This window comes from Grammomys surdaster, unplaced genomic scaffold, assembly GCF_004785775.1.
Source record: "Grammomys surdaster isolate TR1022 unplaced genomic scaffold, NIH_TR_1.0 124271, whole genome shotgun sequence".
Classification (NCBI taxonomy): Eukaryota; Metazoa; Chordata; class Mammalia; order Rodentia; family Muridae; genus Grammomys; species Grammomys surdaster.
Window position 1 is genome coordinate 158,753 of NW_021619321.1, and position 22,546 is coordinate 181,298.

The window sequence follows — 22,546 nt, forward strand, 5'->3', positions numbered from 1 at the left end:
TATCAAAAAACTGTCTCCAGATTCACTGCAATCATCATTGAAAATCCTAATCTTCACAGAGAAGGAAAGGGTAATTATCAATTTCTTATGGAATAACAAAAAGCCCAGGATAGGAAAAATAATGGCCAATATAAAAAAACTTCTGATGAAATCTTTATTCCTGAGTAGAATTGTAGTGATAAAGACCACATAGTATTAGTTTAGAGAGAGCCAGGTAGGTAAAAAAAAAAAATTGAATTGAAGACCCAGAAATAAATCAACACAGCTATGGCTATTTGATCTTTGGCAAAGATACAGTGGAAAAAGAAAGGAATTTCAATACTGCAAATTTATTCATTGTTATCTCTTTGTACAAAGTTCAGTTTCATGTGAATCAAGGACCTCCACATAAAATCAGATATGCTGAATGTAATAAAAGAAAACATGTGAGAGATCCATATATGTATAGTCACCTGGGAGAATTTTCAGAACAGAACACTAATGGCTTGAACTCCAAGACTAATACCTTACAAATGGGACTTCAAAAAACTGAAAAGATTCTGAAAGGGAAAGGACAGTGTCAATAGGACAAAGTAGCAACCTACAGATTGGGAAATGATCTTTTCCAACCCTACATACAATAGAAGACTAATATCCCAAATATAAAAGAAATTAAGAAGTTAAACTTCAGAGAACTAAATAACCCTATTAAAATATGGGGAAGAAAGCTAAACAAAGTATTCTCATGTGAGGAATAACAAATGGCTGAGAAACAACTAAAAAATGTTCACTATATTTAGTCATCAGGGAAATGCAAATCAAAATAACCCTGAGATTACACCTCACACCAGTCAGAATGGCTAAGATCCAAAACCAAGGCAACAGCAGATTCTGGAAAGGATGTGGAGAAGGAGAAACACTCTTTAGTTGCTGGTGGGATTACATGCTGGTGTAACCACTTTGGAAGCAATCTGGCATTTCCTCAAGGAAGTAGTTCTACTTGAAGACCAAGGTATACCACTCTTGGGCATATACTCAAAGATGCTCTATCATATAAAAAAGACACTGCTACGTTTTGCTGTTAACAGCCTCATTAAGAAATTCCAGAAGATATTTACCCTTCCTTTTCCTTCTATATATGTGCCCTGCCGTTTCTTTCCATATTGCTTTCAAACACCTTTACATGGCCATGGTAATTTTTGCTTTTCTGGTTATCTTCTGTAATTCCAAGATATATATGGGTAGAAACAAGGAAAGGACATATTGAGTATGGTAAACCAGACCAAGAAAACAAACATTGCATGTTATCCCTTATAGAAGGCCCTACACTTCAAATATTTTGGTGTGATTAAATACCCATTGCTCCTTAACAAAGTAGCTATGGTGTCTTCCTGAGGATACTTTTCATTTTCTTTATATAAATGCATAGGTTTCAAATAGCTACTCCATTACTATGTCCAATGAGGACACTGATGTTTCCTTTTCATATGCTATGATACTTGGGCTCACTCTTACTAATGACTTTCAAAGTGGCTTCTCAACCAAGAAGCGCCTGCACAGTATTAAATCCAAGTTTTTGAATAATCATGATGCTCTTCAGCACTGACTTCTTTACTTTCAGCCCTAGACACTGTAGCATCAAACAGAATTGTCACAGTAACAATAGACTTCTTTGGCTTAGTCACTATAATGAGTCAATAGGCTGAGCCAAAGTTTCTCAGTGTTAAACTATTTAATTAAGGACAGGTAGGAGCTCTACTTAACAGGGTTAGAGGAAAAAAGCACTGGGAAAATATCAATAATTTACCATTGTAACAATTAGATATTAGTTTTTAATGGTTATTAGCATCCATGATCAGTAAATTATTAATGCATGAGGTTATTCTGTAATTAGTATACCCTAGCAAAAACTTTCTACTTTATTGTAAATTCTGTAACTGCTCCATTCTGATAAGTTTAAAACTAAATGTGTTAATGCAATTTTTCTTTGTAGAAAGTAAATATATTTTATATAACACCGTATTTTTATACATGTTTCTCCATCTTTAGCTAACCATATTTGCTGCCTTATGGTAGAGTGCTTATGAATTCTCTTTACTTTCCCTCTAAAATTGAGATAGGTACTTTCAATTTCAAGTCAATAAATGCATACAGACATGTGTTTGGAATCTTTACTAGGTTTAATTACAAATTTTGTAAGTGTAAAAAATAAACACGTATTACTGTGTGTATTTGTTCTAATTGTAATTTAAATTTTTTCTCCTTTAATGATTCATATCTTTATATTAAACTCTCCTGTGCTCATATATTACTAGTTTCATGTTTCTTCTACCCAACTTAATCAGAGACAGAGAAACCACAGTAGCTCTTAAAGCAAGGAAAATTTAGTCCTCTGTAAGTTATGTGTACTTTTGTTTTGTTTTTTCCAAATGTATACTTGATCCTAATACAGTATATACTTATTTTTTAATTTATGAGTATTAATGTTTCATTTCCTTGTATCTTTAACACTTGTTTGTTACCTGAGGAGAAAAGAAGAGAGCAACAGATGCCCTGGAATTGAAATTTCATGTAACATCTTCCTACACATGCTTTTGAAAATGAAACCCAGGTTCTCTACTAGAAAAATTGTTCCCACTAACCACCCATTTCTTTAGACACTATTTTTGTTGATTTTATTTGTTTATTATTGAAAATTCATTTTAATTTCATTTCTAACTTCTTTTTTGTTAATTATTTTATTTATTTACCTTTCAAATAGTTTCCTCCTACCCAGTCTCCCCTACTTGAACCACACATTCCTCCCCATATACCTTGCATCTAAGAGTGTTTTCTCCCAGGCTGCCACGTACTCTTGCCTCACCCCTATAATATCCCCCTTTTCTGAGACTTCAAGCCCCCAGACGACCAAGTGCCTCATCTCCCACTGAATTAGTATGAGGCAATTGTCTTAGTTTGTTTTGTTATGTGTACCTTTTAATTTCTGATTTTGTTGATTTGGATAATTTCTCTGTGTCCTTTACTTAGTCTGGCTATGGGTTTATCTATCTTTTTGATTTTCTCACAGAATCAGTTCCTAGATATTTTCTTTAATGCTTTGTATTTCTATGTGTTTCTAATTTGTTATTTTTAGCCCCAAGTTTCATTATATTTGATTATTTCCTGGTGTCTACTCCTCTTGGAAATATTTTCTTCTTCTTCTTTTTCTTTTTCTTCTTAGTCTTCTTTGTCTTTGCCTTCATCTTCATCTTCGTCTCTGTCTCCTCCTCCTCCTCCTCCTCCTCCTCCTCCTCCTCCTCCTCCTCCTCCTCCTTTTTCTTTTATTCCTAGAACGGTCAGATGTGCTATTAATCTGATAGTGTAGAATCTCTTTTTTTTTTCTTCCTGGAGAAACTCAGAGCTCTGACATTTCCTCTTAGCACTGCTGTTTTTGTGTCCCATAAGTTTTTGCATGCTGTGCCACCACAGATGCTACAGCATCTTTAAATTCTTTCTTTTGTTCCCTGACCAACTTATCATTGAGGAGAGTTGTTCAGCTTCCATGAGTATGTAGACTTTCTATTGTTTACTTGTTATTGAAGAACAGCATTGGACCATTGTGATCTGATAGAATGCAGGGAATAATTTATTCTCCTAGAGGCATGTTTGTATCTGAAAATATGCTCAATTTTCATAAAGGTCCCATGAGGTGCTGAGAAGCAGGCACATTCTTTTGTTTTATGAGGGAATGTTCTGTAGATAACTGTAAAATTCATTTGGTTCATAACTTCTTTTAGTTTCACTGTGTCTCTATTAAGTTTCTGTTTCCATAATATTTTCATTGTTACAAGTGGGCTGTTGAAATCTCACACTATTACTGTATGAGTGTCAATGTGTGTTTAAAACTTGTTTCTTTTACAAATGTGGTTACCCTTGCATTTAGTGGGAAAATGTTCAGAATTTAGAGTTCATCTTGGTGGATTTTTCTTTGTTGATAATGAAATGTCTTTTACTGTCTGTTTTTCATTACTTTTGTTGAAATTCTATTACATTGGATATTAGAATGGCTTCTCCACCTTGTTTCTTGGGACCATTTGCTTGGAACTTTTTTTTTCATCCTTTTACTCTAAGATAGTGTCTTTCACTGAGGTGTGTTTCTGTATCTACCAAAATGTTGGGTCCCATTTTTATATAGTCTCTTTGCCTATGTCTTTTTATTATGGAATTGAATCCATTGATGTTGAGAGATATTAAAGACAAATGATTTTTGATTCATGTTATTTTGGCTGTTAAAGGTGGATTTATGTTTGTGCAGTTCTCTTCTTTTGAGTTTGTTGTGAGAAGACAATTTTCTTGAATTTTTGGGTGTAGTTTCCCTCCCTTTTGCTTTGGAATTTTCCTACTATTGTCCTCTGTGGGTATGGTTTTATGGATAGATATTGTTTAAATTTGATTTTGTCATGGAATATCTTGAGTACTCCATCTCTGGTAAGTTTTGCTGCGTATGTTAACCTGGGCTGGCATTTTATTTTTCTAATGTCAGTATGATTCCTCTACAGATCTGCTGGATTTTAGAGTCCTTGATAAGAAGTCTGGTGTAGTTCTGATGGGTCTGACATTATATGTTACTTAACCTTTTTCCAGTACCACCTTTTAATGATTTGTTTGTTCTCTGCCTTTGGGGCTTTGATTTTTATGTACCTGGAGGGATTTCTTTTCTGGTCCAATATGTTTGGTTTCTGATGTCTTCTTGTATGATAAGGGACATCACTTTTTTTAGGTTAAGGAGTTTTCTTCTTTGATTTTGTTGTTCCTTTGAATTGTGAAGATTCACTATCTTCTATACATATTATTCTTAGGTGTGGTCTTATAATTGTGTCCTTAATTTTTCTGGATGTTTTGGGTTATGAACTTTTTGCATTTTGTATTTTCTTTGTCTATTGTGCCAATGTTTTCTATGGTATCTTCTATCCCTTACATTCTCTCTTCTTGTTTTTGTAGTCTACTGAAGATGCCTACATCCTGAACAGTTTCCCAGGTTTTCCATCTCCAAGGATATCTCCCTTCGTGATTTCTTTATTGTCTCTCTCTCTCTCTCTCTCTCTCTCTCTCTCTCTCTCTCCCTTCCTTCCTTCCTTCCTTCCTTCCTTCCTTCCTTCCTTTCTTTCTCTCTCTCTCTCTCTCTCTCTCTCTCTCTCTCTCTCTCCCTTCTTTTTGCTTTTTGCTTTTTCGAGACAGTGTTTTTCTGTGTAGCCCTGGCTGTCCTGGAACTCACTCTGTAGACAAGACTGGCCTCGAACTCAGAAATCACCCTGCCTCTGCCTCCCAAGACCTGGGATTAAAGGCGTGTGCAACCACTGCCCAGCTATTGTTTCTATTTCTATTTTTAGAACATTAAGAACCAGTTTTGTTCAATACCTTCGTCTTTTGATTATGTTTTCCTATATTTCTTGAAGAAATTTTTGTGCTTCCTCCTTAAGGGCTTCTGTATGTTGGCCTGCATTCTTTTTTTTTTCTATTTTTGTTTGTTTTTAAAAGTCTATATATATGTCCTCATTCAGGTATTTTTCATCTTTATGCAATGAGATTTTTAAGTCAGAATTTTTCTTTTGGATTATTGTAGGGTAATCAGGCCTTGCTCTTTTGGGAACGCTGGGTTTGTTGCCAAGTGAATTTGATTTCTGTTGCTTAAGTTCTTGAGCTTCCCTATCATCATCTGGTTATATCTGATAGTAACTTCCTTGCTGTCAATATCTGGAGCCTGTTTCTCCTATTAACCTGGTTATGTTGGGTCTCCTTGGATCAGGCTATCTTTGCTTGGAAAAGGAGGATCTGGAAAACCTGATCTGTGGGTTTCCTGTGGCAAACTTCCTGCCAGTCAATGACTCTGGGTGTGGGCAGGGTGGAGAGTGCGGGAGGACAAGATCTGCTCCGTCCCCACAATAACAGACTGAAATAAGGAGGCACCTCCAGCAGCATGGGGAGGTCTTATGTCTTCTGGGCCAGGATCTCCCAGTTAGGGAATTGATTGGGAAGTGGGAGTCTCAATTGCAAGCCTGGTAGTGTCAGAACTCCTGAGGGATAAACCTACCTTTATGTGTGGGTGAGGTGGTGTGGGGACTCTGGAGCACAGGATCTCCTCCCAGGTGCAGTTGGAAACCAAACGTATGTATGGTTCTCTTATTTTGGGTTTGTTGTGCAATGATTAATATCCTGGATGTAATTATCCTACTTGTCTTTGAGTTTTGCTTCTAGTATCTTCTGTTGTGATGTCTTAATATAAAGATTTTGTTTAAATGTGGATTTGTTATGGAATATCTTGGTTTTTCCATATATGGTGACTGAGAATTTTTCTGGGTAGTATAGATTGGAGTGGCATTAGTGGTCTCTCAGAGTCTGCACGACATCTGGATTCTAGCTTTTTGTAACTCTGTTGAAAAGTATGATGTAAATCTAGTAGGTTTGTCTTTATATGTTACTTGGCTGTTTTCCATTGCACTTTTTAATTTTTTTTTTTTGTTTTTTGATCTTTTCATTTAGTGTTTTAGCAAATATATGGCTGAGGAGTTCCTTTTCTTTTCCAATCAACTTGGTGTATTATAGGCATCTATTGCTTTTATGGCCTTAACTTTCTTCAGGTTGGGAAAGCTTTCTTGTATGATTGTGTAGAAGGTGATTTCTGAGGTGTTGAAATGGGAAATCTCACATAATTCCACTGCTATTATTCTTAGGTTTGGTATTTACATTGTTTTCCAAATTCCCTGGATGTTTTTGGTTAGGAATTTTGCAACTTTTTTTTCACAAATGTGCCAAAGTCTTCTGTAGTATCTTCTCTGCCCGAGATTCATTCTTTGAACTATTTTATTGTGTTGCTCCTAATATGTTTTTGCAGTTTTCCATCTTCAGATTTTTCTCTATTCATGGTTATTTTATTCTCAACACAAGTAAAGAAATAAATACCTTATTTCATAAATAAGTAAGAAAAACTGAAAAAATAAATATGCAAGCAAATCTACCCCAAGGTGGATAGTGACTGAGAAAAAACAGCCAAGGTGTTCTTCTGACTTCCTATATGTATAAGTGTATGTATCTTTACAGTCACAAATATACAGTATTTGAAAAGAACCGTATCCTTGAAAAGTATCAGTTCCAATTAAATTACCTGGTAAGCTGAAAATTTTAACTATCTTAGGAAGCTTAATTTTATCAGAAATTACAACTTTCTATAACTTCATGGAATCTCAAAGTTTTTTTATATTATTGGTTTTGTTTAAATATATACATCTATTTATAGTAACTTATAATAATGTATTCATGTTAGAAAGTATGTTTTTATGGTTGACTGTTATTACTCAAACAAACTCATACAAAACATTTCTTTATAATTTGTATCTGTATTAGTGCTTGACACTTCTACTTTGTACAACCCTTCAACGACAACTTTATTGTCAAGAGTTTTTAAAAGCTGTGAATTCAGATGTTTTTATAATGGGAAATTTAGGGGCTGTATAGATGGCTCAGCAGTTAAGAGGACTGACTACCTTGGACATTCGCCCTCATTCCTATTGTCTATGACAATGTCAGTATATTTTTCTCTCATTGCATGAACATTGTTTAAATCTTAAATCATGAAAATGTTTTCAATGAATTGGAGAAGCCTCTATGACAAGAAATAATGAACACAGTATCTCTGTTATAAAGCCTTGAGAAAATGGACAGAATTGCAAATAATCCTGGTAAATGAATTAATCATTGCCTCACGCACAATAATGTCACAGTTACTGCCATTTGTGGATTGTGTGTATGGGTGTGTGTGTATGGGTGTGTGTGTGTATGTGTGTGTGTGTGTGTGTGTGTGTGTCTATTCAGATATAAGATTAAAAGGTGAGCTACAGAACTTATTAAAGTGGAAGGAAACTAAAGAGAAAGTGGGATGAAGAAAATGAAAATGGAGTTGAATATGAGAATATATGTTGTGCTTCCCAAACATGTCACTATGAACCTATCTATGTACATAATTAATATATATTATCTTAGGTAAGCTGACTATATGTCAGTTTGGTCATTATTGTCTTTTTTAACCTGTAGATTTAACTAACTATGTTGATTTTTTCCCACAGTGAGAATCATCATTGCTGAAATCATGAAATATGCTGGCACCCTACCTTTGAGGGACTTGACATTATTAGTGACTTATCACAGATTAAAAATGTTGCATCTTAGAGAGATATTTAACATCAACTGCAATTCAGAAGTACAGTGACTTTATAATCTTTTATTAGGTGCAATGATAGGATGTGTAGACTGTAAACTAATCCTATTTGTAATTACATGTTATAATACTGAAACTGTGGTTTACTGGAAATAAGAAGGTATAAATAGAATATAAATTCTAAGTGATTATATTGCTATTTAAATATTTCGCAACCTTTCAAATCTCTTCTTGAATCTAAAAATATGATGGCAATTATGTAATAACACAATTTTAACATGTATAGAAATAACATGTGTTTTCCAATAGTTTTGTCTTTATTAAAGACCAGTCTTATTCTGTGGTGATCTGATAAGATGCAAGGGATTATTTCAATCTTTTTGTATCTGTAGAGTCTTGTTTTGTGACCAATTATATGGTCTATTTTGGAGAAGGTACCATGAGGTGCTGAGAAAAAGGTATATTCTTTTGTTTTAGGATGAAATGTTCTATAGATGTCTGTTAAGTCCATTTGGTTCATAACTTCTGTTAATGTCAAAGTGTACCGGTTTAGTTTCTCTTTCCATGATCTGTCCATTGCTGAGAGTGGGGTGTTGAAATCCCCCACTATTATTGTGTGAGGTGTAATGTGTGTTTTGAGCTTTAGTAAAGTTTCTTTTATGTATGTAGGTGCCCTTGCATTTGGAGCATAGATGTTCAGAATTGAGAGTTCACCTTGGTAGATTTTTCCTTTGATGAGTATGAAGTGTCCTTCCTTATCTTTTTTGATTAATTTTGGATGAAAGTCGATTTTATTTAATATTAGAATGGCTACTCCAGCTTGTTTCTTGGGACCATAGGCTTGCAAAATTGTTTTCCACCCTTTTATTCTGAGGTAGTGTCTGTCTTTGTCACTGAGGTGCGTTTCTTGTATGCAGCAAAATTCTGGGTCTTGTTTGTGTATCCAGTCTGCTAGTCTGCGTCTTTTTATTGGGGAATTGAGACCATTGATGTTAAGAGATATTAAGGAAAAATGATTGTGGCTTCCTGTTATTTTTGCTATTAGAGGTAAAGTTATGTTTGTATAGTTATCTTCTTTTGGGGTTGTTGGAAGATTACTTTCTTGCTTTTTCTAGGTTGTAGTTTCCCTCCTTGTGTTGGCGTTTTCCATCAATTATCCTTTGAAGTGCTGGGTTTGTGGGAAGATATTGCGCAAATTTGGTTTTTTCATGGAATATCTTGGTTTCACCATCTATATTTATTGAGAGTTTTGCTGGGTATAGTAATCTGGGCTGGCAACTGTGTTCTCTTAGGGTCTGTATGATGTCCGTCCAGGCTCTTCTGGCTTTTATAGTCTCTGGTGAGAAGTCTGGTGTAATTCTTATAGGTCTGCCTTTGTATGTTACTTGACCTTTTTCCCTTACTGCTTTTAGTATTTTTTCTTTGTTTTGTGCATCTGATGTTTTGATTATTATGTGACGGGAGGTATTTCTTTTCTGGTCTAGTCTATTCGGTGTTCTGTAGGCTTCTTGTATGTATATTGGCATCTTGTTCTTTAGGTTAGGGAAGTTTTCCTCAATAATTTTGTTGAAGATATTTACTGGCCCTTTAAGTTGGGAATCTTCATTCTCATCTATACCTATTATCCTTAGGTTTGGTCTTCTCATTGTGTCCTGGATTTCCTGAATGTTTTGAGTTAGGAGTTTTTTGCGTTTTTCATTTTCTTTGACAACTGTGTCAATATATTCCACCGTATCTTCTGCATTTGAGATTCTCTCTTCTATCTCTTGTATTCGGTTGGTGATGCTTGCGTCTGTGACTCCTGATCTCTATCTTAGGTTTTCTATCTCCATGGTTGTCTCCCTTTGAACTTTCTTTATTGTTTCTATTTCCAGTTTCAGATCCTGAATGTTTTTGTTTAATTCCTTCTTTGTGTTTTCTTGCATTTCTTTAAGGGATTTCTGTGATTCTTCACTAAGGGCTTCTACCTGTTTCCTTTTACTCTAATGTATTTCTTTAAGGGAGTTACTTAATTCCATTGCATCTTATCAGATCAACAGGGAATAAGACTGGTCTTTAATAATGACAAAACCAATGGAAAACCCATGTGCACATGGAAACTGAACAACTCTCTACTCAATGATGACTTGGTCAAGGAAGAAATAAAGAAAGAAATTAAAGACTTTTTAGAATTCAAAGAAAATGAGGACACATCATACCAAAACTTGTGGGACTCCATGAAGGCAGTGCTCAGAGGAAAACTCATAGCTCTAAGTGCCTACAAAAAGAAACTGGAAAGAGCACACACTAACAAGTTGACTGCACAACTAAAAGCTCTTGAACAAAAAGAAGCAAATACACCCAGGAGGAGTAGAAGGCAGGAAATAATCAAACTCAGGGCTGAAATCAACCAAATAGAAACAGAAAGAACAATACAAAATATCAATAAAACCAGGAGTTGGTTCTTCGAGAAAATCAACAAGATAGATAAACCCTTAGCCAGATTAACTAGAGGGCACAGAGACAGTATACAAATTAATAAAATCAGAACTGAAAAGGGAGACATAACAACAGAAACTGAAGAAATTAAAAAAAATCATCAGATCCTACTACAAAGGCCTATACTCAACAAAACTGGAAAACCTGGATGAAATGGACAATTTCCTAGACAGATACCAGGTACCGAAATTAAACCAGGAGCAGATAAACCATCTAAATAGTCCCATAACCCCCCAGGAAATAGCAGCAGTCATTAAAAGTCTCCCCACTAAAAAAAGCCCAGGACCAGATGGTTTTAGTGCTGAATTCTATCAGACCTTCAAGGAAGACCTAATACCAATTCTCTTCAAACTATTCCACAAAATAGAGACAGAAGGAACACTACCCAATTCGTTCTATGAAGCTACAATTACACTCATACCCAAACCCCACAAGGACCCGACAAAGAAAGAGAACTTCAGACCAATCTCCCTTATGAACATCGATGCAGAAATACTCAATAAAATTCTAGCAAACCGAATCCAAGAACACATCAAAACAATCATCCATCATGATCAAGTAGGTTTTATCCCCGGAATGCAGGGATGGTTCAATATTCGGATATCCATCAATGTAATCCACTCTATAAACAAACTTAAAGGAAAAAAAAAACACATGATCATCTCACTAGATGCTGAGAAAGCATTTGACAAAATTCAACATCCCTTCATGATAAAAAACTTGGAAAGATCAGGAATTCAAGGCCCCTACCTAAACATAGTAAAAGCAATTTACAGCAAACCAGTAGCCAACATCAAGCTAAATGGAGAGAAACTTGAAGCAATCCCACTAAGATCAGGGACTAGACAAGGCTGCCCAATCTCACCCTACGTATTCAATATAGTACTGGAAGTCTTAGCCAGAGGAATTAGACAACAAAAAGAAGTCAAAGGGATACAAATAGGAAAGGAAGAAGTCAAAATATCGCTATTTGCAGATGATATGATAGTATACTTAAGTGACCCCCAAACTTCCACCAGAGAACTCCTAAACCTGATAAACAACTTCAGCAAAGTGGCTGGTTGTAAAATCAACTCAAACAAATCAGTAGCCTTCCTCTACATGAAAGATAAACAGACTGAAAAAGAAATTAGGGAAATGACACCCTTCACAATAGTTGCAAACAATATAAAATACCTTGGCGTGAATCTAACCAAGCAAGTGAAAGACCTGTATGACAAGAACTTCAAGTCTCTGAAGAAAGAAATTGAAGAAGATCTCAGAAGATGGAAAGATCTCCCATGCTCATGGATTGGCAGGATTAATATAAAAAAATGGCCATCTTGCCAAAAGCAATCTACAGATTCAATGCAATCCCCATTAAAATCCCAACTCAATTCTTCACAGAGTTAGAAAAGGAAATTCTCAAATTCATATGGAATAACAAAAAACCCAGGATAGCGAAAACTATTCTCAACAATAAAAGAACTTCGGGAGGAATCACCATCCCTGACCTCAAGCTGTACTACAGAGCAATAGTGATAAAAACTACCTGGTATTGGTACAGAGACAGGCAGGAAGATCAATGGAATAGAATTGAAGACCCAGAAATGAACCCACACTCCTATGGTCACTTGATCTTTGACAAAGGAGCTAAAACTGTCCAGTGGAAAAAGTACAGCATTTTCAACAAATGGTGCTGGTTCAACTGGAGGACAACATGTAGAAGAATGAAAATTGATCCATTCTTATCCCCTTGTACAAAGCTCAAATCTAAGTGGATAAAGGACCTCCACATAAAATCAGATACACTGAAACTAATAGAAGAGAAGGTGGGGAAAAGCCTCGAATACTTGGGCACAGGGGAAAAGTTCCTGAACAGAACTCCAATGGCATATGCTCTAAGATCGAGAATTGACAAATGGGACTTCATAAAATTGCAAAGTTTCTGTAAGGCAAAGGACACTGTCAATAGGACAAAACGACAACCAACAAATTGGGAAAAGATCATTACCAATCCTTCTTCTGATAGAGGGCTAATATCCAATATATACAAAGAACTCAAGAAATTAGACTCCAGACAACCAAATTACCCTATTAAAAAATGGGGTATAGAGCTTAACAAAGAATTTTCAAGGGAAGAAACTCGAATGGCCGAGAAGCACCTAAAGAAATGCTCAGCATCCTTAGTCGTCAGGGAAATGCAAATCAAAACAAACCTGAGATTCCATCTCACACCAGTCAGAATGGCTAAGATTAAAAACTCAGGTGATAGTAGTTGCTGGCGAGGGTGTGGAGAAAGAGGAACACTCCTCCATTGTTGGTGGGACTTCAAGATGGTGCAACCACTTTGGAAATCTGTCTGGCGGTTCCTCAGAAAATTGGACATAGCAGTACCTGAGGATCCAGCTATACCACCCCTAGGCATATACTCAGAAGATGCTCGAACGTATAATAAGGACATATGCTCAACTATGTTCATAGCAGCTTTATTTATAATAGCCAGGAGCTGGAAAGAACCCAGATGTCCTTCAACTGAGGAATGGATTCAAAAAATGTGGTATATTTACACAATGGAGTATTACTCAGCTATTAAAATCAATGAATTTGAGAGGTTCCTAGGTAAATGGATGGAACTAGAAAATATCATCCTGAGTGAGGTAAGCCAATCACAAAAGAACACACATGGTATTCACTCACTGATCATTGGATATTAGCACAGAACCTTGAAATGCCCAAGATGCAACTCACAGACCACATGAAGCTCATGAAGTAGGAAGACCAAGTGGGGGTGCTTTGGTCCTTCTTAGAACAAGCAACAAAATTCTCAAGGGAGCAAATATGGAGACAAAGCGAGGGACAAAAACTGAAGGAAGGGCCGTCTGAAGACCTTTCCACCTGAGTATCCATCCCATGTGCAGTCACCAAAGGTAGATGCTGATGTGGAAGTCAGGAAGTGCATGCTGATAAGAGCCTGATATGGATGTCTCCTCAGAGGTCTTCAAGACTCTGACATATTCAGAGGCAGATTCTCACAACTAGCCATTGAACTGATCATGGGTTTCTCAATGGAGGAGTTAGAGTGAAGACTGAAGGAGCTGAAAGGATTTGCTGCACCATGAGGAGAACAATAATACCAACCAACCACAGCTCCCAGGGTCTAAACCACCAGCCTGGGAGCACTTAGGGGGGGGATCCAGGGCTTCAGCTGAATATGTAAGTGTGGAGGGCCCTGCTGGGCATAGGTGGAAGAAGAGAACCTTGAGCTCATGAAGGCTGGATGCCCCAGGGGGTGGGAATTTTGAGTGTGGGGAGGTGGGAGCGGGGGGGGGGGATTAGATAGAGTTTACATCCACAGAGACGAAGGAGGGGGGGTGGGGGGAGGGGGGGTTGGGGGGGGGGGGGGGGCGGGGGTAAGGGGACAACATAGGAAATGTAAGTAAAACATCCAATAAAAAAAAAGAAGAAAAAAGAAATAACATGTACCTCTTTATATCATCATGCATATATAAAACAAGAAAAGTTATATGATATGCAGAAACACATGGATGGTTGTTCATATCCATCAAACTGTAAAACACATTCAACTTCTTTGTTAAATGTGGAATAAACCAACAATCATGGTTCATAAATATTATAAATGTTTACATATCAAGACATCATTATGAAGTCTTAAATTTTAATGAAATCTTTTTTTTTAATTTTTGTATAATTATAATTTAGCTTTGGTTGTTAAGTCTTCATCATTTAGTCATATATTCCTTGTGGTGCATTCATAGTACTAGAAGAACTTTAATTTTTTTCTCATATTTTATAGTATACTTGTCAATGATATTGTCCCATTACGGCTGGCACTCTTTTTTTAAACATTTTAGTTTTTTTTTAAATCTTCTGTTTCAGGTAATGCAGAATGACACATACAACACATATCTTAATGAGGAAGAAAATGCCAGGCTCATGCACACTTCAGTTCTGCTGTGGAAATATATTCCTGCTTAAACAGCCCTGATAGCATTCTCTCAAATAATGACAAATAACAACCTGGAAAGCTGCATATTTTCCTATTCATGATAAATTTGTAAATTTTTTTGTACATCTACAGTAGCTTCTGCACTTGCTTTCAGTTTTGATCAACTGAACAGAGTGAACTTTAATGAAGAACAAAATGTCACCTGTACAATAGCTATGAAAAAAAAATATCAAGACAACAATCAGAAGGGCAAGCATTTCAACAGCTGTTAAAATGGATATTTGTGTACTGATAAATACCAAGGCTGCATATGTCAGCCAAACCATCCCACATAAAAGTGTGTGTTTATAAACATGTATGTTTGTGTGGGTGTGTATGTTTCAAACATACATATGTGTGTATGACTGCTGGAGGTACTGTTTCTCAGATGCATCTAGTTTTTCCTTGAGGCAGGGTCTTACTTCTCACACAGAGCAATCCAAGTATGCTACACTGAACCCTGATATGTGCATGCAAAAATTTCCCCACCTCTGGGTTTGCAAAAATATACAACTACACCTGACATTAAAATATTCTTTAATTTATATGTATATAGGTTCTTTCTAGATATGAAAAAAGAAGGTATCCAGTTTCCCTTAAAATGGAATTATAGCCAGTTTTGAGCCACCTGACCCCTGTGCTAGGTATCAAAGTCTGGCCTTGTATAGGGATATCAAGAACTATAAACTCTGGAGACATATTTTATCCACAGGTTTTGTTTTGTAAGAGGGTTTTTGTATCATCAAACTCAGGTCCTCATTTTTGACAGATAAGCATTTCACTAACTGAGCATTATGCCAGACCTAGTTAAAAGTCTTTAACTAAGAATGTAAAATATGAAGGGGAAATCAGAGTTTAGATAGTCCTCAACACATAAAAATTTTTTTCAAAACCACTCAGGCTTAGGCATAGTAGGTATTGGAATGCTTATAATTATTAATCAATTGAAGTTCTCTAGAGATAATACTCATTACAAAATATCATCTGTGTTTCTAACTAAGTCCTATGGATAGGCCAAGCTGTCCTGAGGAGCCTGCAATACCAGAGGGACCTCAATTTTCTAGCCACATCTCTGCCCACCTTAATCACAGTTGATGAGCCAGAACCATACGATACATGCAAGCTTCCTTTGACCCCCCCCCCCAAATTTTCTTCGTCTGCTAAATCCTCTGGAGCAATGTGACCAGCCCTGAGAAGTCCCAGCACTGCAGGAATGCTTGAAAATATGAAAACTCACCAACATAATTCAACATATAAGCAAACTTAAAGAAAAAAAGAAAAGATCACTTCATCAGACACAGAAAAAACTTTTGACACCCCAACAACCCTGAGTGTTAAAAAGTATTAGAGAGGTCACAGATACAATACATATACCTAAACATAAAGTGATATAAAGCAAGAACATAGCCAAAATCAAGCTTAATGGAGAGAAACATAAAGGAATCAATCCAAAACTAGGGAAAAGACAATGCTGTCAGCTCTCTCCCGATCTATCCAATATAGAAACTGATGTACTAGTAAGAAGAATAAAACAGTTAAAGAGATCAATAGGATATAAATTTGAAATTAAGAAATGGAAATATTAATATTTACACGTAATATGATGGTATATATGAGCAACCCACAAAAATCTATCAGAGAACTCAGATCTCATAAAGCTGATAAACAGCTTCAGTAAAGGTGTTGATACAAAATTAAATCAAAAAAATCAGTGGCCCAACATATATACATATACATACACATACACACACACACACACACACACACACACACACACACACATATATATATATATATGCAAGCAAGTTAAAAATATGTATTATAAGAACTTCAAATCACAGAAGAAAGATAATGAAAAAGGTATCAGTATATGATTTGGCAGGATTACCATAGTAAATATGACCATCTTACCAAATGACATCTACAGATTCATTGTAATCTCTATCAGAATTCCAAAACAATTTTTATAGCAGTGCTGATCTTCATATTCCAAAAGAATAAAACCACAATAGCCAAAACATTTGTGAACAACAATTTAGCTTTGCTATGTATCACCATCCCTGAATTCAAGCTTTATCACAGTAAAATAGAAATAAAATATGCTTGGTATTCATACAGAAACAGGTTGATTAATGGAATCACATAAAGATCCAGAAATAAACCCACAGATCTGTCTATGGACATTTGATATTTGATAAAGAAGACAAAACCAGACAATGGAACATAGAAAGAACCTTCAACAAATGGACCTGATCTAACTGGATATCTACATGTAGAAGACTGCAAATAGACCCATATTTATCACACTGAACAATACTCAAGTCCAAGTGGATCAAGGACTTTAACATCAAACTGGATATGTTAAATCTCATAAAAAAGAAAGTGAGGAATAGCCTTGAAGGCATTGTTACTGGAAACAATTTCCTGAACAGGATACGAATGACTCAGTTTCTAAGATCAACAATTGATGAATAGAACCATATGAAACTGCAATATTCTGTTAAGCAAAAGACCCTATTAGTATCACAAAATGGTAGCCTAAGACTTAGAAATTATTCCTGCCAACATTCATCTGACAGAGGACTAATATCTAAAATATATAAAAATCTCAAGAATTAATCATCAGCAACGAAAATAACCCAATTAAATAAATGAAACAGCTATACAGATTACTCAAAAGTGGAATATCTAATGGCTAAGAAGCACTTAAAAAATGATCAAAGTCCTTAGTCATCAGCGAAATTAAAATTACATCAACTGTGAAATCTGACCCTGGTGTGAGAAGTATTAAAAATGATCAGTAGTTCCAGCTCCAATACTATGACTAGCACTATTGGGCCTCATGGCAGTAGTGGGCCTTTCTCTCTTGAACTCAGTCAGGTCACCACAAGAAGAAAAACACCACATAGACTAAGTTCAGAAACAATGGTAACTCTATCTCTGGGCAAAACAACTAGAATACTAATCCTGTAAGCCATATTAATTCTAATTCTGGTGCCAAATCCTGGCATAACCCTGAGAGACAATAGTAGCTACATAGTGCCCTATCCATGTTCTATCTATCTATCATCTACCTATCATCCTGGGACTAAGGCAACTTCTGGGATCCTGAAATCCTGTTGCATTGAGTCCACTGGTGCCTCAGCTACTCTGAATGCAGTGGTTCCTCAGCTTCTCTGACTGTGGTGGTTCATCTTTCATGGTTCATGATATGGTGTCTTCACAGGAACAGACCAGCTAGTGTCTGCCACAGACCAAAGGACCAAGTGAGGAAAGGAAGTGAAGTGGTATTCTGGAGGGGTAGGGTTTGGGTGAGTGATGGGTCCTGAGTGGCCCAGGCTTCTAGTTACAGCTCTGGGGCATAGGGTTGTGGGGAGGGTTCTTATCCACTGCTCTGAGTGAAGTGGCTCTCTATCATTGTTGAGGATATGATGTCTTTAATGGAGCAGACCAGCTATGTTAAGCCCCTGATTTTAAAGAAATTGCTTCAAGTTTCTCTCATTTTAGTTTGATGCTGTTTACTGATTTGCTGTATGTTGCTTTTACTATGTTGAGGTATGGGCCTGGAATTCCTAATCTTTCCAAGACTTTTAAGGTGAAGGAATTTTGAATTTTGACAAATGCTTTCCCAACATCTAATGAAATGATCATTGTTTCCATTGAGTTTGTTTACACAGGTGATTACATTAATAAATTTTCTTATATTGAAGCATCCCTGCATCCCTCGGTGAAGTCTACTTGATTGTAGTGAAGTATTGAATGGATATGTTCTTGGATTCAGCTTGCATAAATTTATTGAGTATTTTTGAATGAATGTTCTAAGGGAAATTGGTCTGAAGTTCTCTTTCTTTGTTGGGTTATTGTGTTGTTTAGGTATAAGCATAATTTTCTTCCTAGAATGAATTGAGTACTGTTCTCAGTGTCTGGTTTTCTCTGTGTTCCAGTGATTCAGGATTCTGTGATCCTGAGATCCTATGTGTGTCAGAGCTACTAGGATTCAAGCTTCCTCTGGGATCCTCAAATCCTGGTGTGACCAATCTCCTGATTTTCTGTGATCCTGGCATGTTAGAGCACCTGAATAGAGCTTCCTCTGGGTGTTGTGGGTGTGGGTTTGGAGCTATTCCCCAAGGTCTTCTCAGGCCACTGGATTAGACAAGAAGTAATCCATGCCACTGGTCTAATGGGTCTTCCTATGTTACTGGATTCTACTGGTCTCTGTCACCCCTGGTGTTGATGTTGGAGCAGATATTGTTGCCTCCTCTACTATCATCTTGGGCATTTCAGAGCACTGAAGTTCCTTTTAAATATTGTATTCTCTAGTCCTCTTATTCAGGGAAGCTCTAGACAAAGAGGCCCAAAGCATCATAATGATTCTGCAATCTTCTTTCTAAGGAGCATATCCATTAACAAAGACTCTCATTCATAGAGTTATTATTTGATTATAGAATCTGACCATTAGTTAATAGTTTACTTCAAATATGTTTAATGTTCAGTAATAACAGCCAAAAATAACTGAGCAATAAACTAAAGAATAAAGCAGAATAACCTTTATGTTTCATCTCTCTTGTTACATAGTCCATTACAAGTATTACCCTCATTGTTCATAAGCTTGCCTGAACAGAATTTGCCTGAAGACATTCATATTTTATAGCCAAATGGTGGTTGGGTAGGATAACGGACAGGGGAACAAAGGCTGAAAATTTCACATATAAGCAAAAGCTTAAATTCAATGAAGTATATCTATTCTTAAGGAAAAAAAAAGGATATGCTTTGCAAAAAAAAATATATCTCAATTGCAAGTGTTCAGCTTTCACATAATGTAGAATAGAAGAGCTATAATTAGCTTTGGGTAGCAAATACAATGAATTTCCAATGCTTATGGCAAAGCTGATGTAATTCAAAACACGTATACTAGTTTTGTCATAGTAAAAGTAGAGCGATAATGAGTGTAGGCAAGGTCACGGATAAATGAAATCCCATATAAAAGGCTGTTAAGAATGTGGCATGGGTCTATGATTATTGAAAACTTTGACAGCTAGTCTAAAGACTAGAAATACTGTCACTCTCTGACCCCAAAGTTCCATTCCTAGGTATGTACACAACAGAAATGTCATCTGAGCTACACTCTGATGTTATTAGTATCAATGTTGATAATGATTGCAAGGTAGATAAAAATATAGTAGTTAACTACTAAAAAATAAGTGAACAGAGCACATACGGCCCATGCTACATGCTAATAAGAAGTTATTTAAATTTGAGCATTCTCAAAAATTTGTCAAGTTAACCATCATAAGGAGCCTCACATGGATTCCAGATATATAGTGTTTAAAATAAGAGATTTTTCATCAACAAAAATATTGTTGTTTCTTAGGAAAGTGGGAATGTGTGACTGGAAGATGAAAAGATACTTAGTAAGGTCACAATAGTCACAAAAACAAAAAAGGCTAAAGCATTTGAATCCTTGTAAAGCATTTTAACTATGAATTTGGTTTGTAAAATGCAGCTTCACTATAAAATGTCAATAAAATATTTAGTAAGAATAAAGATAGGCTACCTTGTAGTCAGGACAAAGTTTTGGCTGATGGTTTTGGCTGTGGGTTGATGTGCCTCTCCTTTTCTGTAATTTTTGTCTGGCTATTGGCGGTGCCTATTTAAGTATTCATTCATATGTCCAGCTATCAGAATTGCAACTTGATTCACACCAATAACCTTCCCAAACCTCTCGTATCCCAGGTCTCTCTAAGTCCAAACTATGACTGCATCAATATCTATTCTCACTAATTTTATTCTCCTTCCCCACTCCCCTCCACACTTGACTTTAGGCATAAATTTAGTAACCAATTTTTAAAAAGGGTTTAACCTCTCTTCTATCCCATTCCCCACCAGAGATTGTGGAAAACAAACGTTATTAGAATACGAGGGAAGTGGACCAGTTCAGCAACAGTTCTTTGGGAGCAAGCTCAATATTCTTTGGTAGAAATTCAGTCACATAGCAGACACCAAATACATCTCGATAGCTGTATACCAGTTCTCTATGCAAACAGACAGCGGGCATGAACCTGCAGCTGAAGTCCAGTACATTTGGTAGGCAGACATCAGGCACAAACCTGCAGCTGAAAGTTCAATCATCAAGAAAATGCCAGGCACACCAACCACTCAAGCTCACAAAGCAAGTCAAAAATCAAGGCTAAACTGATACAAAAAAAATGAAAAAAAAAGTCTTGTATCATATCAGACAACCATTGTTTAAAGCTTAATGTCAACTACAGCAGAAACACTAGAAAGCCTGCATACTCATTGAAATTGAACATCTGTACATTCAATGATCAGGGTAGAAATATAAGAAGAATTTAGGGACTCTCTAGAATTCAATGAAAATGAAGGCACAACACACCTAAATTCATGGGCCATAATGAAAGGTTTTATGAGGATATTTATAGCACTATGTGCCTCCATAGGCCAGCACACCAAAGAGGAATAGTTTGCAGGAATTAATCAAAACCAGGACCAAAATCTGTCAGCTAGAGACAATGAAAACAATACAAAGAATCAATGAAAACTAAATGCCGGTTCTTTGATGGGCTGCAAAGGAGGAATGAGTCAAGTACTCAGGTGACTTCTTGTGAACTATTTCCTAATAAAAAAAAAGGAGCTGATCACTGGAGGAGTAGGTGGGACTTCCAGGTTGGATAAGGGAAGAGAGGAAACAGTAGAGAGAGAGATGGTCCCTTTCAGAAAGAACATAGATGTCTCCTCAGAGGTCTGCAAGAGTCTGTCATATTCAAAGGCAGATGCTCACAGCTAGCCATTGAACTGAACATGAAGTTCCCAATGGAGGATTTAGAGAGAGGGCTGTTAGAGTTGAAAAGGTTTGCGGCTCCATGGGGAGAGCAACAATACCAACCAACCAGAGCTCCTAGACTCTAATCCACCAGCCTAGGAGCACATAGGGAGGCATCCATGACTTCAACTGTATATGTAAGGGTGGAGGGCTCTGCTTGGGCATAGGTAGGAGAAGAGATCATTGGTCTCATAAAGGCTGGATGTGCCTGGGGTTGGGAATTTGAGAGTGGGGAGGTGGGAGTGTGGGGTAGGTAGGGATACATCTGCAGAGAAGCAGGAGGAGGGGTGAGGGCATGGGGGTTCCTGGGTGTGTATGGGATGGAGTAAGGGGATAACACATGAAATGTAAATAAAACATCCAATAAAAAAAGAAAAACAACAATAAAAAATCCTGTAATCTCTGGAGACATATTTTATCCACAAGCTTTGTTTTATAAGGTGGTTTTTGTATCATCAAACTCAGGTACTCATTCTTGACAGATGTGCCCTTCAGCAAACAAGCTATTATCCCAGACCTAGTTAAGAGCTGTAACTAAGTGTATAAAGTATGAAGAGAAAATCAGGTTTTAGATAGTCCTCAGCACATAAAAAATTCTACAAAAAACCTCAGTCTTAGGCATAGCAGGGATTGGAATGATTATAATGATTAATAATTTAAGATTTCTAGAGATAATATTCATTACAATATAACATCTGTTTTTCTAACTAAGTTCTCTGGACAGACCAAGCTGTACTGAATAGCCTGCTATCCCAGAGGGACCTCAATTCTCTAGACACCTCTCTGCCTACCTTCATCACAGTTGTTGAGCCTGAACCATACCATGGTTGCAAGCTTCCCTTCACCCCAACCACCTTCTTTGCTTGCTAAATCCTCTGAAGCAAGGTGAACAACCCTGAGAACTCCCAGCACTGTAGGAATGGTTGAAAATATGAAATCCCACCAACATAACTCACCATATAAACAAACATAATGAAAATGACAAGACCTTCTCATCAGAAGCAGAAAAATCTTTTGACAGGACTTCCCTTCGGCCCCTGCCTGGTCCCTTGGACTGGAGCAGACACAG

At 36.6% G+C, this 22,546-nt stretch overlaps 1 protein-coding gene across 1 annotated transcript in view; it reads right to left on the bottom strand.

Moving 5' to 3' along the window:
• LOC114636485 (zinc finger protein 160-like) overlaps positions 1 to 22,546 on the bottom strand; it is a 97,197-nt gene that overhangs the window by 13,369 nt on the left and 61,282 nt on the right.